Source organism: Protopterus annectens, chromosome 13.part0, assembly GCF_019279795.1.
Source record: "Protopterus annectens isolate FY-2018-M chromosome 13.part0, PAN1.0, whole genome shotgun sequence".
Classification (NCBI taxonomy): Eukaryota; Metazoa; Chordata; order Ceratodontiformes; family Protopteridae; genus Protopterus; species Protopterus annectens.
Genome location: NC_056747.1, coordinates 880,115,643 through 880,133,367, shown reverse-complemented (window position 1 = coordinate 880,133,367; position 17,725 = coordinate 880,115,643).

Genomic DNA, 17,725 nt, shown 5'->3' with positions numbered 1-17,725 from the left:
TATATCCAAAGTGTGCAAAATCCTTTCCCCTTTATTTTGGGGGTTTGCATAAAAAGTAGGCAAATGAATAGTTTGGTTTAAAGCCACACTAGAAACCACTTTAGGCATAAAAGAAGGGTTAGTACGCAAAGACACCCTGTCCTTGTGGAAAATTAAGAAAGGCTCAACTGCCATAAGGGTCTATAATTCAGAAACCCTTCTCGCAGAGGTAATGGCCAACAAAAAAGCAGTCTTCCAAGATAAATATTTCAACTCTGCCGATGCTGCAGGCTCAAAAGGTTGTAGAGTGAGTTTCTCCAACACAAAATTGAGATCCCAAGCAGGAGTAGGAGCTCACGTGGGGGTCTTATATTTTTGCCCTCTAAGGAATTGCTTAAACAAAGGCTGAGAAAATAATGGTGGGTCACAGTCATAGTGAGCAGAAATTGCTGCAGCATGAACCTTTATAGAGGAGAAGGACAAACCTTTGTCCAATAACTCAGTAAGGTATTGAAGCGTAACACTTAAATTAGGTTTAGAAACATCAAAATCCTTTGCAGTACTCCAAAATAAAAATCTCCTCCATTTATCTGCGTAAACTTTCCTTGTACTAGGCCTTCTGGCCTCCAAAATAACATTCAAAACTTGTTGTGGAAGCTGAGACCCTCCAGGGTTTAAAACAGAATATGCCAGGCTGTCAGATGTAGAGAATGAAGTTTGACATTGAGTAAATGACTGTTCTCCTGAGACAGCAGGTGAGGAATCGAAGGCAAAGGCCATGGAGGCTCCTGTACCAGACTTCTCAGTAATGGGTACCAGTGCTGTCGAGGCCAATCTGGAGCTATTAAAATCATGTTTGGCTTGTCCTGTCTGACCTTCAGCAGTACCTTTGGGAGGAGAGGCAGAGGTGGAAAGGCATACACGTGAAGATTGCTCCAATTGAATGAGAGAGCATCCACTTTCCAAGCCGAGGGATGAAACCTTTTGTGCAAAACTTTGGCAGCTGGTAATTTAGTGGAGAAGCGAACAGATCTATGTCTGGAGTTCCCCATAACACTGTCAATCTCTGAAATACATGAGGATCCAATTTCCACTCGTGGGGATCCATAATTTGTCTGCTCAACACATCTGCTAAGGAGTTCTGTGCTCCTGGCAGAAACCTTGCCTGAAGATTTAGCTGTAAACTGAGAGCAGTCTCCCACAAAATCATTGCTTGTCTGCATAGAGGATAAGAATGCGTTCCCCCTTGTTTGTTGATGTACCACATGACAGTTGTGTTGTCTGTTTGAATCAACACCTGTCCTGGAAGAAGTAAATCCTTGAAAGCTATCAATGCAAATTGGACTGCTAACATCTCCTTCAAGTTGATATGTAGATGTTGAAGTCTGGCAGGCCACGTGTCTTGTACCCATTTTCCATTTAGAGGAGCTCCCCAAGCTTTGTCTGAGGCATCTGTCGTTAAAATCTGACTCGCCTCTGGCCGGGTCACAGAGAGTCCCTTGTTTAGGTGACATTCCTGAGCCCACCACAAAAATTCCTTTTGAATGCAAGGTATTATTTGAATGACAGTGTCCAAATCTTGGCAGTGCTGTGTCCATACATTCTTGAGATACCATTGTAGCTTCCTCATATGCAGTTTGGCATTGGGAAGTACCAGAATACAAGATGCCATGAACCCCAAGGCTTGAAGGACTGTCCTTGCAGTCAGCCTGGACTGATGAGACAACTGATGGAAGTAAAGAGAAAGATTATTTTGTTTGTCCGGGGTCAAAAGGCCATCTGGGATGCTGTATTCAGTCTCACACCCAGAAAGCACATGTCCTGAGAGGGTACTAGACTGGACTTTATTTCGTTCACAGAATACCCCAGGCATCTTAACACTGCCATCACATACTGTAAATGATGAAGAAGTTCGTCCTTTCCTTGGGCCAGTATCAGGCAATCGTCCAAATAAGGATAGATCTGTATTCCTCTTAGCCTGAAAAAGCTACCACTGGAGCCAGAACCTTCGTGAACACTCTGGGCGCAGTAGATAAGCCAAAGGGCAATGCAGAGAACTGATAATGTGAAGTCCCAGCCAAACGCAGATACTTCCTGCAACTGGGCCTGATAGGAACATGAAGGTAAGCCTCCTTGAGATCCAGGGTCACCATCCAGTGATCTTTGCCCAGCAGAGGTAAAAGCTGTTGTAACGTTAACATTTTGAACTTGGGAATGTCCAGATATGTGTTGAGGATGGATAAATCCAAAATTGGTCTCCACGTGTTTCCTTTCTTTGGTACTAGAAACAGGTGAGAATAAAATCCTAGGCCCACTTCTGGCAGAGGAACCGGTTGTATGGCCCCTATTTGAAGTAGTAGAGAAATTTGTTTGCGAGCCTCTAGTCTTTGCTGAGGAGGAACGTCCGGCATGCCTTTGAAAGGAGGCAAGGTATGGAAATAAAACTTGTAACACTGGTGTATGATATCCAATACCCATTTGTCTTGGGTAACCAACATCCAATTTTCCTTGAAGAGTGCTAACCTTCCTCCCAAAGGTGCTGCCAGGCAAGAAGGATCTGGCAGCTGAAAAAGTAGGTCATTGGGCCTGTTTACGAAAGGACTGGCCCCTGCCCTCACCCGAAGATTGTGCAGGGGAACTCCCTGTTCTAGGCCTGAAAGAACTCTGAGCTCTGCCCCTACCACATCTAGATCTACCCCTAGACTGAGAATCATAAGAAGGATACGTCCACCCCTTAGCAGGCCAATTCCTACTAAACTTCGGAGGCTGAACTTGCAAAAAATCTTTAACAGTCTGCATAGACTTAGCCTTGTCTTCCATTTTCTTCAAGACTGACTCCACAGGTGAACCAAACAACACATCAGACTGCAAAGGAGCATCCAAAATCCTTGTCTTGACATGGTCAGATAAATTCTGATCCTTCAACCAGGCGTGCCTGCGAAGAACTGAGCCAGTGGCAGCCACCCTAGATGAGGCCTGCACAGCATCAAAACCACACTGTAATGAATGCTTACCCACCTGTTCAGAGACATGCACCAAATCTTGCAATTCTTTACACTCAATGCCTTCCGCCAGAGCATCCACCTTAGACTTCAATTGAGAAAGAAGAAAGTTTTGATATTTCAACATATGAAACTGGCAATTCAAAGCCCTCATAGCTAAGGTAGAAGATGTATAGACCTTCTTTCCCCATCTATCCAAAGCTCTGGCTTCTTTATCTAGAGGAACCGGATTTTACAATAGAGGCCTTGACACCCTTAGGTCCCTGACTAATAGTTTCTGGGTCCGCCGAGGACTCTTATAAAGATATTTGTGAGCCTCAGGCACCCTGTAATACCTATCCGGCTTAACAGGAGCAGGCGGCAGAGAATCAGGATTAAGTGAAGCCTCTGCAAACACATCTTCCACAACATCCAGAACAGGGGGTATAGCCAAAGGCCTATGCTGGGGTAACAGCAAAAACTCCCTAAGCCTTTTCCTAGAATCAGAGAAGTCCTGACCTTCCCACTTAAAATGTTCCCTCATAGAATGAAGTGTCTCTGAAAAAGAAAAATCCTCTGGAGGAGAAGCAGAAGGAGTGGAATCATCTGCATCAGAATCAGAATAAGGAGAGTACTCCTGCAAGTCTTCAGCCGAGGACTCTGAAACATCCGACTGTTCAAAACTTCCCAACTCTGGCTCCACCCTAGGCCTCTTATCAGGAGGGGGCATAGAACCTCTAATCAGAGTAATCAAATCTTCTGCCATTTTAAGCATGTGCTTCTTAGGCACAGTCCCTGCTGAACTAGGAGTGACCCCAACAGGAGCTAAAACTGGCCTGCCTCTGGGAGAAGCCTTGGAAACCGAAGGAGAAGGCCTAACCACCCTAGGAAGGGAGGGGAGTACAGTAACTTGAGAAGCCCCTTCAGCCTGACCTGCCTCCTGAGAGACTACCTCCTGCAAAATCAAAGTCTCCCCCTGAGACTCCAGAGAAGTCTCCGTCGGAACCACCGGTTCCACTGACGCCTCTAAAGAACCGGCGTCCGGAACGGACGACTCATCTTGCCTGGGTTTAACTTTGTCTTTGTGCTTCTTCGCAGAAGCGGGCGCCGGAGAATCCGACGGCATATTATAATTGCACCGCTTCCCAAAGACCAGCCTAGCACAATCTAACCTTCGCTTAATAGTGCGTTTATTGAACCTAGCACAAAAGCGACACCCAACAACGTCGTGCTCAGGCCCCAAACAAGGAATACACAAAGAATGATAATCCCTATGCGGTATCTGTTTCCCACAAGAAATACAGTTATTCACTTTTTCTGACATCCGGTAAAACACTGAGGCAAGAAAAAAACAAAATAATCTAGCGGGTACTTAGCCAACTTGGATTCGGTCTGAAACTCCGAATTCGAAAAATTTCAGAACGCCGAACGGCACTTGCAACGCTGCTTCTGCATCGGACCATGCGGCAAAAAAGACTGAGGAAATGACGTCGGTCATGCGCTTTTGTATCCTGACGTCCTGATGTCAGTTTTAAGCGCCTTGACCGACGTCAGCCTAATACTTTGGTATTCGGGCCGACCGAGGACAGCGGACTACCCATATGTAGGGACTGCAGCAATGTGAGATGAAGAACATCATTACCATGCTCCCATAATCTTACATGATTTCTATAAGCAATTCTCATTTTTGAGGATACCATAAGAACGAAGTTAACATTTTTTAAAATTTTCTTTAAAAGTTTTTTGTCACGTATTAAAACTATTGAATATAATACAAAAGTTAAAAAAAAAACATTCATTCCATTTTTTATTAAGAATCAACATATCTTCAATTATTTTTTCAAAATTATTAATAATATTACTCACATTTTGATAGATTTTTTATTCCTAAATATTTCAGTTATTTTCTTTCCCAATTATATTTACATTTATCTTTAAACTTACTATCTAGTAATCCATTTAACACTAAAGTTTCTGTTTTATTATTACTAAATTTCAGCAGCAATACTTCTTGAAACGTTTCTGTTTCCTCATCTACTTCTTCAGTTGAATAATTTAAATCTCCTTTAGATAGTGAAATATAATTTGCAAAAAGCTGCATTTTAGATTGACAATCCTTGTTAATTGAGAATCCATCAATTTTTTTTCATTTATTCTTATACCATTAGCTAAGGGTTCAATAACTAAGGCAAATAGCAGAGGGGACAAGGAACACCCTTGCTTTGTGCCGTTGTTTAAAGCAAATCCTTAAGAAAGGTACGAGCCAGTTTTAACATATGCTTGGGAGTCTCTAAACAGGTTTTTAAATATGCTAATTAATTGTTCTAGAAAGACAAAGGTTTTTAAAGTTTTAAACAAGTAGTTCCAATCTACAGAATCAAAAGCTCTTTCAATATTTAAGCTAATTAGAACCAATTTCTTGTTCATTCCTTCTGCTAAATCTAAGATAGTTACTACCCTTTTTACATTATTATATGTTACTCTTTTGACTATAAATCCTGCCTGATCTTTATTAATTAATTTATCTCAATCTTGTAGTGAAGATGGAAGTAAATATTTTATAATCTACATTTAATAATGAAATAGGTCTATATGATGAAACTAACTTAATGTCCTTTCCTTGTTTAAGCAGAGGTGAGATTACAGAAACTTTCCATGAGGGAGGAATTATTTTGTCACACTGAATTTTCCTGAAAATGTCACTTGGCAATTCTAAAATATTTAATGGATACATACTATATAATTCCATGCTTAAACCATATAACCCTGGAGCTTTATAATTTTTCCTTTTATAAAGCTTCTTTAACTTCTATTAGGGTAATAGACTTATTCCGCAGAGACATTTATTGGTTATCAAGTATATTAGTAATATTTTTCTTTAAATACTTGTCAATTTTGTAGCCACTGGAATTTTTTTTTTATCTTTATTAAGATCCTTATGGATATTTTTAAAAATACTAAGCATCTCCTCTATGTCTGAAGTAAGTTTATCAGTGTAAGGATTTTGGATATTATTGATTTGTGCATTTTTGCTTAACATCTTACTTCTATTCTATTAGCTAATCTATGTTGATTTTTTTGAAGTCTCTATATAACAGTGCATTTTTTCTAAAGCTATTTCCAATTTATGTGTTAAAGCTGTTTGATATTTTGTCATTATTTTTTTTAATGACCTCAGTATTATCTAATGTATTTGTTTGTTGTTCATACCTCATGTTGTGTATTTCATCTTGCATTTCTAACAACTGTATTTAATATTTGTTAACCAGGAAGGTCCGACTTGGAACAAAGCCAATTTTCAGTAGAGGCCCGGGAAGAAATGTTCCAGATGTATGTCTTTGTAACATGGGAGGAAACCGGAACACCCGGAGGAAACCCACATGAATGCAAGTAAGACATGCAGACTCCACACATAAGGCACTCCAGCTGGGAATCGAACCAGAGAACCTCTTGCTGTGAAGCAATAATGCTACTGCTGCACCACTGCGCCATTTTTATCCCACTCTTTCATTTTATTACTAACCTATTTTCCCGTTTTATCTTTAATATGCATTTTTAAGGAGTCCCAGTGTATGACTTCATTAACCTGACCATTGATAGTCAAAAATAAAAGATTCTCAATTTTTCCTTAAGATAACTCTTAAGTTCTTTTAATTTCATCATGTATACTGGGAGTCTGTAAATATTCTGAAATGTCCTTCTATATCCATTAATATATTAATACTGAATGCATTATGTTCAGATAAAGGACAAGGAATACCTTTAAAATAATTCACTTTATCAAGTAAATCTGTAGAGGCATACATCCTACCAGTTCTAGTTAGTGTTCCATGCACATAAGAATAATGAGTGAAGAACAATGGCTTATCTTTGCTTTTACTATTAAATCAACTAAATTATTAACAGTCTATCTGTTTAGTGCTTTAGCTGATGCCAGAATTTTAGCTTTCTTTTGTTGACTTGCATCTTCTATACTAGATATGCAGATAAATCCCCTGCTAAAATTAAACTACCCTTCCAATGACTTTGTAGTAAGTTTAAGTGATCTTTAGTCTCCATTGCACCTCTTCCAGGGATCCAGTAAAACTGCCAGGTGCATAAAGTTTCTAATGAAATCCTTATTCAAAGGGAAGAAAGTGCTCAATCTGAACTTGTGGAACTTGTTTTGTAATAAACTGGAAGAATTTTGTGTATCCGGCTGCAGCAGTGTATTTTTTTATTTTTATTTTTAGTGACTTTGTACACTGTTTTAGGCTCTATTTTGTGATATTTAGTGCATAAAGTTTGCCATTATATATAATTATAAATGTATTCATTCCTTTGGGATCATTAATGGAGTCCATGACATTAGACATTACAGTAGATTTTCTCTAAAGTATAAATGGGACATTTTGTAACCTAAGTTATTTAAATATTGTATATCTTTATCTATCACGTGAGTCTCTTGCAAGAAGACAATGTCTCCTCTATTTAATTTTAGATATCTCATTAACAATTTCCTTTTATTGCCATTATTTAATCAATTTACATTAATAGATAATATATTATAATTATCCATACTGTGTATTTAAAAAGATTTATTTTAAATGATAATATAACACATTTATCTACCATATTAATTTAATTGTATATAAGAATCTAATGCATTCCTCCAACACTATATTAGCCTTCTACATTTTTTGAATTCTTCCTTTCTACAAACTAAACTACTAAAACTTGTAAATAGCAAAAATAAAAACAAATTTACAATTGTAACTTTATATATATTACAAATAAAGCACAACCCACCATGGATACCAAAGTTCCTAGTTTGGCTATTAAACAGACAAACTACTATACAATCTCTCTACCTACTAATACCTAAAAATTCATTGAAAAACTAGCAAAAAGCTACAGTGACTTAAAAATAATACAATACTATATACAAGTTAAAAATAATATGAGACTATTAATTTAGTTATATATTTTGCCATTTAAAACTATTCCCATTACTGCATAAATATTTAATAATCTACCAAATGTGCACTGTATACCTACTTATAAGAGTAGTATAGATTATCCATTAAATATTCCTAAATTATTTGCTCATTCAACAATATTATAACTAAATCTTTAAATAAATAAGTAAAACAAAATGGGACCTGAAGAGATAAAGATATCTGTAAACTTACAGGTGACAGGTAATCTTCTTATACTAAACTATTATACAAAAGGAAAATCAATGCATCTGTATTCATTATGCTAAAAGATACACATGTATTTTATACATCTAACAAAGCTCAAAATTAATTTTAAAAGTACAAATGTCTATATCTCAAAATAGTATAACACTCTTAATATTTATTTATTTTATTTATTTTACATTTGTTGACCGGGATAGTCCGACTGGATGCATGTCCATTTTCAGCGGAGGCCGGGGAGAAAATCTGCAAGGGTAAGCAGATACAGCATTACATAATACCAGCATTACATATTACAAACAGACTATTTATAGCGATTACATAAGTAAGCAAGTTAAACAAGTTCCACAGATTAGAGTTAATCCCGAGCATAAGTCAGGATTAAATTAAATTACACAGTAAGCTGGTTAACAGATTTTTACACATTCTAGCAAGAGTTAGCCAGGCTTGATACATTGACATAGCCAGTTAAGTGACAAATGTTGTTTGAGTCTAGTTTTAAACTGACCTAAGGTGGAAAGTAAGGTAATATCAGCTGGAAGAGAGTTCCAGGATCTACTTACAGAATTTGCAAAGAGAGAGTCACTGGCTGTGTTATTAATTTTGCTAGTCTGAATTAGTAATTTGTTAGAGAATCGAAGCGGTCTAGAATTGTTATGGGGGTGATAATATTTTTAAGTGCAGGAGTATTGTCCGGATTATAGAGGATTTTATAGGCCATGATCAGTTGGTTATACTGGATTAGGCTGGGTAGTTAAAGCCACCCCAGCTAATCTAGATTGATGCAATGATGTGTCCTAAAAGACAGCCCAGTGGCAAACCTGGCAATGTGGTTATAGCAAACTGAGAGTTTGTTAAGGACAGTCTTGTTTAAATTCAAGAGTAGAGGGGATGCATATGGAAGGTTTGAAAGAAGGTGAGAACGAGCTATGGCAATTTTAGCTGGAGGGGTTAGGAAGGCTTTTATTCTGTAAAATGACCCTAGTTTTTTATTGATGGTTTTGATAGTCTGGTTAACATGTAGGTCGAATTTTAGATTATTATCTATGATGACACCTAATAGTTTTGTAGAGGGGTCAGGGGAGATTATTGTGCCATCATTTGAATTTATGGTAAAGGTGAAAGCGGTAGACCTACGTGTTGGTGAAAATAACAGCATTTTAGTTTTTGTGGGATTTAGGATCAGACAACGTTCAGAAAGCCAGTTTTCTACTGTATTAAAGGTGGTCTGGGCAGCTGACCATAACTCTATTGGAGATGTGGCCGAGCAAATCAGAGTAGAGTCATCAGCATATTGGATACAGCTGACTTTTGGGATGACAGTTTAAAGGTCGTTAATGAAGATGGAGAACAGCAAGGGCCCTAGTATAGAGCCTTGTCGTACTCCAAAGGTGTTAGGTAGAATGTTAGAGAGTTTGTTCTGCCAGAGGACAGCCTGCTGTCGACCATTCAGGTAGGATTGAAACCATTGAAGGGCTCTAGTATCTAGATAGAATGTTTGCAGTGTGTGGATTAAAATCAGACTTGTTGGCTGTTGGTGAAGCACCCACCAAGAGGAGAAAATGCTGAGAGACGAAAGGAGCCACTTTTGAGATTTTAAGTATTTTTCTTCAAATTATTTGTTAAGATTTCTGCATTGCCGCCTACTTTGTGGTGTTTTCCAGCTTGCTAAACTTGATATCTGTATTAGAAACTGTATTTAGAATACATCTAGAGCCTGTTTACTGCATTTTCTGTGTTGTACTTATTTTACAATCTTTTTTTCTTAAAACTTTCATTTTACCTGCCTCTGGCCTAGCACTCAAGTGTGAGGTTATTTATTGCACTGTTCTAACTTGTTGCTACTTGTGTATCGCTGCTATCATTAAAAAAAAAATCTTGCTTTTTTCCCCACTTTCTGAAATTTAAAAAAAGTTCAGTTACAGATTTGCTGTTCTGAACTGTTTGTAAGTTTCTTGGAGGCCATTGCTTGCTTGGGCTAAAGGGAAGTCTCTGTATTCATCAGTGGCAGTGGTAAACACTGAACAGCCTGCCTGCCCCTGTGGGAGTGGTTACTGCCTAGAAACTGTAGTTTTATTGGCAATTTTGGGTCAATTCCAAACTCCTTGATCCCCCTCTCTTAAAACCTGATTGCCTCATGGTTTTGGCATCTTTTCAGACTTGTTGGCTGTTGGTGAAGCACCCACCAAGAGGAGAAAACGCTGAGCGAAGAAAGGAGCCACTTTTGAGATTTTAAGTATTTTTCTTCAGATTATTTGTTAAGATTTCTGCATTGCCACCTACTTTGTGGTGTTTTCCACCTTGCTAAACCTGATATCTATATTAGAAACTGTATTTAGAACACATCTAGAGCCTGTTTACTGCATTTCCTGTGTTGCACTTATTTTATAGTTTCATAGTTTCATAGTTTAGTACTAGGCTATCTGCCCTGGGGCATTTATAAGCCTAGCCATAGTGATGTGGCTTTCATCACCCCATGTAATGGTACAAAAGTGTACAGAATAGATTTAGAATACTGTGTCTCTGTCTAGTAGTGACACAGTGACGACCCCCTTACATAATAGAATTAGTTTACTGTGCCTCTGTCTAGTAGTGACACAGAGATGACCCCAGGGGTAAACCTACGATCTCCCATCCACTCGTCAAGATTTCTCTTGAAGAGAGTCAGTGAGGGGCTCTGCCTAACATGAACTGGGATTCTGTTCCAGAGTATGGGAAGCCTCTGAGTTATGAATCTGTCCCTCCAGCATGTCCTATTCATATTTGTGCTGAGGTTTAAATCTTTAGCTCTCGTGGTTCTGATGGATTTGGATTTTATGAGGTGGAGCATATCCATCAATTCCTGATTGGACATGGCCTTGTACGTCAGGCACAGATCACCTCTGAGTAGGCGGTATGCTACTGAATAGAGCTGGGGTTTCTTTAGTCTGGCAGCATATGACATATGTTGGAGACCCTTGATCCTCTTGGTGAGGTACTTTTGGGGTCTCTCCAGCTGTTGCAAGTGCCGAGTGAGGTACATACCAAATGGGGCATTGCACTCAATCATGGGCCTGATAAGGGAGGAGTACAGGGGTACAATGACCTCCATTGATCTGGATGTGAATCCCTTCATGATAAGGTGGGCAAGGTAGAAAGTCTTTCTAACCACTTTGGCAAAGTGGGTGTCAAATGAGAGGTCACTATCGACTTGGGTCCCCAGGTCTCTGATTACTTTTTCCGTACTCAGTGGGTTACTGTCTGTGTGATAATTTGTGGGTACTTTGTTTTTCCCAAAGGGGATGACTATACATCTTTTGGCATTTAGTTTAAGGCCATGACTCCGGCACCAGTTGTCCGTTTCAGTGAGGCCTTTCTGTAGGATGTATGTGTCAGCTGGTGTATCGACTATGGCGCCTAGTTTGCAGTCATCTGCGAACTTTGTCAGCCACAACCCTCCCATGTTTGCTTTCACATCTGAGAAATAAATGCCGAACAAGAGGGGTCCCAGGACAGAGCCCTGTGGGACACCACTTGTGACTGGCTTTGAGTCTGACATGGCTCCAGCAATTTTGACTTTATGGGTTCTATCCTTTAGCCAGTTTACAACCCATCTTGTGACATATGGATTTACATTTAAGCTATTGAGCTTATCTATGATGCCTGAGTGGGGTATTGTGTCAAAAGCTTGAGCCAAGTCTAGGTAGGCTGTATGGACTGCTTTGCCCTCGTCAATGGCTCTAGTGACTGTTTCGAAGAAGTCAACCAGGTTCAAAAGGCAGGATCTGCCTTTTACAAAGCCAGACTGGGTGGGATCAAGTATCTGTAGGTCCCCAATGTCTCTGTTTATGAGTTCCATAATGATTCTTTCCATAGCTTTGCAGACCAGGCTGGTTAAGCTTATGGGGCGGTAGTTACCAGGGTCTGTAGAGGTGCCTCCTTTCTGGAGTGGGACCACTGTTGCTGTATGCCAGTGTTCAGGTACATATCCTGTAGTAAGGCTAAGGTTAAATAGCATTTTTATGTGCGGGTTTAGCTCCTCTTGGAGTTCACGTAGCACGCAACCCGGGATACCATCAGGTCCCATTGATGCTGTGTTTTTAGCTTTGCTGAGGGCAGTTCTGACCTGGACATCTGAGATGACAGGGAGGTTACATTCAGCTAGGATAAGTATTTTCTCTTTTGGGGGTGAGGGAGGGGAGAAATTTGCACTGAACCTGTCTGCCAGAATGTTGGCAATATCTGTGGGTTCAGTGTATTTTTTGTCATTGTGAACTAACTCTGAGCATATCTGAGGGTTTCCGCCCAGGTTTCTAACATAGCAGAAGAAGGCCTTGTGGTTATCTTTAGTGTCCATTGTGATTTTTCTCTCAAAGTTGGCCTTGGATGTTTTTATGAGAGAACATAGCTTTCTACTAGTGCTGATCAGAGATGCCTTCTCTTTATGGGATATTGCTCTGATGTGCAGTAGCTTCCTTCTTTTGTTATACAATTTGTTTATGGCTGGGGTCCACCAGACAGGATGCCTGCCCTTGGTGGCGAGGGTCTTGGTTTTATTTGGGATTGCATGATCCGTGCATTCTTGGAGATGTCCGTAGAAAGCATTTGTGAAGGATTCAGCATTGTGGGATGTGGTTTCCACTGGCCCAGTGGGCTTAAAAGATACCATCTCAGTCTTAAGAAGTGTAAAGTCGGCTTTTGAGAAGTTTTTTACTGTAGTCTTTTGTGTTGGGGGTGGAGGTGGGATATGTATATCCAGGGTGATTAGTTTGTGGTCAGATCTCACTAGTGAGGGGTATACTTCCAGTGTGGAGCACTTTGTCCCCATGTTTGTGATGATCAGGTCTAGTATATTATCTCCCCTTGTGGGAGAGGTGACCAGCTGTTCCATTGCATTTGAATTTATGAATTCCAGGAACCTTTGGGCTAGGGTGTTAGGGCTAGAATAATGCACCCAGTCTATGTTAGGGTAGTTGAAGTCTCCCAATATGATGGCGTTTGGTGAGACATTCATATCCTCCAATGTCTTCAGGAAGGCTGAATGGGGTTCCTGAGATTGGGAGGGTGGTCTGTAACATGCTACCAGTTGTATAGCAGTTTTGTCTATGGTTAGTTGCACCTGGATGGTCTCTGATGCTTCATGTGTTGCCACTAACCTAGAGGTGTGGGTGTCCTTGATGAATATGGACACTCCCCCTCCCTTTTTGGTTTGGCCCGAGTTTGGGGGCCGAAAAACATGGTACGAGGTATAGCCTGGTAGCGCTGGGGTGCTACCAGGCTTTTAAAATCATTTTTTTCTTAAAACTTGCATTTTACCTGTCTCTGGCCTAGCACCCAAGTGTGGGGTCATTTATTGCACTGTTCTAAGTTGTTGCTACTTGTGTATCTCTGCTATCTTTAAACAAAAACAAAAAAATCTTGCTTTTTTCCCACTTTCTGAAATTAAAAAAAAGTTCAGTTACAGATTTGCTGTTCTGAACTGTTTGTAAGTTTCTTAGAGGCCATTGCTTGCTTGGGCAAAAGGGAAGTCTCTGTGTTCATCAGTGGCAGTGGTAAACACTGAACAGCCTGCCTGCCCCTGTGGGAGTGGTTACTGCCTAGAAACTGTAGTTTTATTGGCCATTTTGGGTCAATTCAAACTCCTTGATCCCCCTCTCTTAAAACCTGATTGCCTCATGGTTTTGGCATCTTTTCAGACTTGTTGGCTGTTGGTGAAGCACCCACCAGGAGGGGAAAACGCTGAGAGAAGAAAGGAGCCACTTTTGAGATTTTAAGTATTTTTTTTCAGATTATTTGTTAAGATTTCTGCATTGCCGCCTACTTTGTTGTGTTTTCCAGGTTGCTAAACTTGATATCTGTATTAGAATCTGTATTTAGAACACATCTAGAGCCTGTTTACTGCATTTCCTGTGTTGCAAATATTTTAAAATAGTTTTTTTCTTAAAACTTGCATTTTACCTGTCTCTGGCCTAGCACCCAAGTGTGGGGTCATTTATTGCACTGTTCTAAGTTGTTGCTACTTGTGTATCTCTGCTATCTTTAAACAAAAACAAAAAAATCTTGCTTTTTTCCCACTTTCTGAAATTAAAAAAAAGTTCAGTTACAGATTTGCTGTTCTGAACTGTTTGTAAATTTCTTAGAGGCCATTGCTTGCTTGGGCAAAAGGGAAGTCTCTGTGTTCATCAGTGGCAGTGGTAAACACTGAACAGCCTGCCTGCCACTGTGGGAGTGGTTACTGCCTAGAAACTGTAGTTTTATTGGCCATTTTGGGTCAATTCAAACTCCTTGATCCCCCTCTCTTAAAACCTGATTGCCTCATGGTTTTGGCATCTTTTCAGACTTGTTGGCTGTTGGTGAAGCACCCACCATGAGGGGAAAACGCTGAGAGAAGAAAGGAGCCACTTTTGAGATTTTAAGTATTTTTTTTCAGATTATTTGTTAAGATTTCTGCATTGCCGCCTACTTTGTTGTGTTTTCCAGGTTGCTAAACTTGATATCTGTATTAGAATCTGTATTTAGAACACATCTAGAGCCTGTTTACTGCATTTCCTGTGTTGCAAATATTTTAAAATAGTTTTTTTCTTAAAACTTGCATTTTACCTGTCTCTGGCCTAGCACTCAAGTGTGGGGTCATTTATTGCACTGTTCTAACTTGTTGCTACTTGTGTATCTCTGCTATCTTAAAAAAAAATCTTGCTTTCTTCCCACTTTCTGAAATTTAAAAAAAAGGTTCAGTTACAGATTTGCTGTTCTAAACTGTTTGTAAGTTTCTTGGAGGCCATTGCTTGCTTGGGCTAAAGGGAAGTCTCTGTGTTCATCAGTGGCAGTGGTAAACACTGAACAGCCTGCCTGCCCTTGTGGGAGTGGTAACTGCCTAGAAACTGTAGTTTTATTGGCCATTTTGGGTCAATTCCAAACTCCTTAATCCCCCTCTCTTAAAACCGGATTGCTCCGTGGTTTTGGCATCTTTTCAGACTTGTTGGCTGTTGGTGAAGCACCCACAAAGAGGAGAAAACGCTGAGAGAAGAAAGGAGCCACTTTTGAGATTTTAGGTGTTTTTCTTCAGATTATTTGTTAAGATTTCTGCATTGCCGCCTACTTTGTGGTGGTTTCCAGCTTGCTAAACTTGATATCTGTATTAGAAACTGTATTTAGATCACATCTAGAGCCTGTTTACTGCATTTCCTGTATTGCACTTATTTTAAAATCATTTTTTTCTTAAAACTTGCATTTTACCTGTGTCTGGCCTAGCACTCAAGTGTGGGGGTCATTTATTGCACTTTTCCAAGTTGTTGCTACTTGTGTATCTCTGCTATCTTTAAACAAAAAAAATCTTGCTTTTTTTCCACTTTCTGAAATGTAAAAAAAAGTAGTTACAGATTTGCTGTTCTGAACTGTTTGTAAGTTTCTTGGAGGCCATTGCTTGCTTGGGCTAAAGGGAAATCTCTGTTTTCATCAGTGGCAGTGGTAAACACTGAACAGCCTCCCTGCCCCTGTGGGAGTGGTTACTGCCTAGAAACTGTAGTTTTATTGGCCATTTTGGGTCAATTCCAAACTCCTTGATCCCCCTCTCTTAAAACCCAATTGCCTTGTGGTTTTGGCATCTTTTCAGACTTGTTGGGTGTTGGTGAAGCACCCACCAAGACAAGAAAATGCTGAGAGAAGAAAGGAGCCACTTTTGAGATTTTAAGTATTTTTCTTCAGATTATTTAAAATTTCTGCATTGCCACCTACTTTGCGGTGTTTTCCAGCTTGCTAATCTTGATATCTGTATAAGAAACTGTATTTAGAACACATCTAGAGCCTGTTTACTGCATTTCCTGTGTTGCACTTATTTTAAAATTGTTTTTTTTCTTAAAACTTGCATTTTACCTGTCGCTGGCCTAGCACTCAAGTGTGGGGTCATTTATTGGACTGTTCTAACTTGTTGCTACTTGTGTATCTCTGCTATCTTTAAACAAAAAAAAAAAATCTTGCTTTTTCCCACTTTCTGAAATTTAAAAAAAAGTTCAGTTACAGATTTGCTGTTCTGAACTGTTTGTAAGTTTCTTGGAGGCCATTGCTTGCTTGGGCTAAAGGGAAGTCTCTGTGTTCATCAGTGGCAGTGGTAAACACTGAACAGCCTGCCTGCCCCTGTGGGAGTGGTTACTGCCTAGAAACTGTAGTTTTATTGGCCATTTTGGGTCAATTCCAAACTCCTTTGTGTGTTCTGCCATTTCCCACTGAGCTAATCGAAGGAAGGACACTGAGGAAACTCGGAGCTATAATATATAACATTAAGTATCCTATTTTTTTTTTGTTTATTTTGTTCTTTATTTCTTTGTTATTTATAGCACTTTGTGTACTGTTTATTTTTCTAGCTAGTTTCACTGTGTGTGAGGTATTAACTGGAAATTGTCCACTTTTATTAAGCATCTGTTGGGTTGTTTGTTTCTGATAACTTGTTGCAGTTAAACTCTTTTTCTAGAGGCTCCTTTAGCTGTTTAAAACTTTCATTTAAAGGCTCACTGCTACTTTTCAGCTGTGAGAAACATTTCTGCAGTTTTTTCTAAGTAGTGGGGATATTTGTAGCATTTCCATATTCAGGCTTGTATTTGGGCCTAATGTTTGTGGAGGCTGTGTGTCTGAGCACATATTCAGGGACATCTTGGTTTAGCCAAAGCCATCAGGCATTTCAGTGAGAGAGAATTGTTTGAGGTCATTGGCTGACTGAGGTCACCTGGACTACAGCTTAGACTAAGCACCTCATTGTTTTTTTTGAGATTTCTTTCTTAAAAGCTGTCTCAGGTTTCAACCTTCTGTTACCTAAGAAGGTCAGTTGTAAAAAAAAAATTATCTGCTTTTACTGTATTTGTGTTTCTTCCAACTTTATTTTGCTTTTGCGTCATCTTAAAAGTACTCAGTTGTATTTATTACTGCTTGGTGTAACTCATTCTAAGTCTTTTAGTTTAAGCACTTGGGCTTCAGACCAGTTGTTTTACATTAAGAAGGTTTGTGGTCTGCACTGTAGTGGCAGAACAGGTAGCTTACATCCTTCTAAGTTGGGAACTGCTGATTGAGGGCTCAGTGTCTGTTATTCTAAAAGTGTATTAATTTTGGTTTAAGCACTTGGGCTTCAAGCCAGTTATTTTACATTAAGAGGGTTCGTGGTCTGCACTGTTGTGGGAGGAGAGGCTGGACTCTGCCCTTCTGAGCTGGGAATTTCTGGTTAAAGGCTTATAGTGCCTGCATATCTGAACTGCTTCTTACTGAAATTGGTACACCTTGTTTGCTGTAGCATAGACTAGATCCAGGCCTGCTGAATCTAGCTATGTTTGTATGCTTGTTGTATGTTTGCTTGTTATTTCCCTGAAACGCTACTTCCACCTAAAGCGCAGCTTTTGAGCACTTCTGTGGATCCCTAGTGATATCTGCATTGCTTACTGTACTTATTTCCTTGTTTCACTTGAAAGAAAGTTACTGTTTGTCATTTTTGCATTTAAGTTACCTGTAACACATTGCATTTAAGTTACCTGGCACTTGCTCACTAAAGCAATTATATAAGTCAGCACTAAAAAATTAAAAGCACTACACCCTCACAAACTCCCCTTGAGTACCTCATTCCCC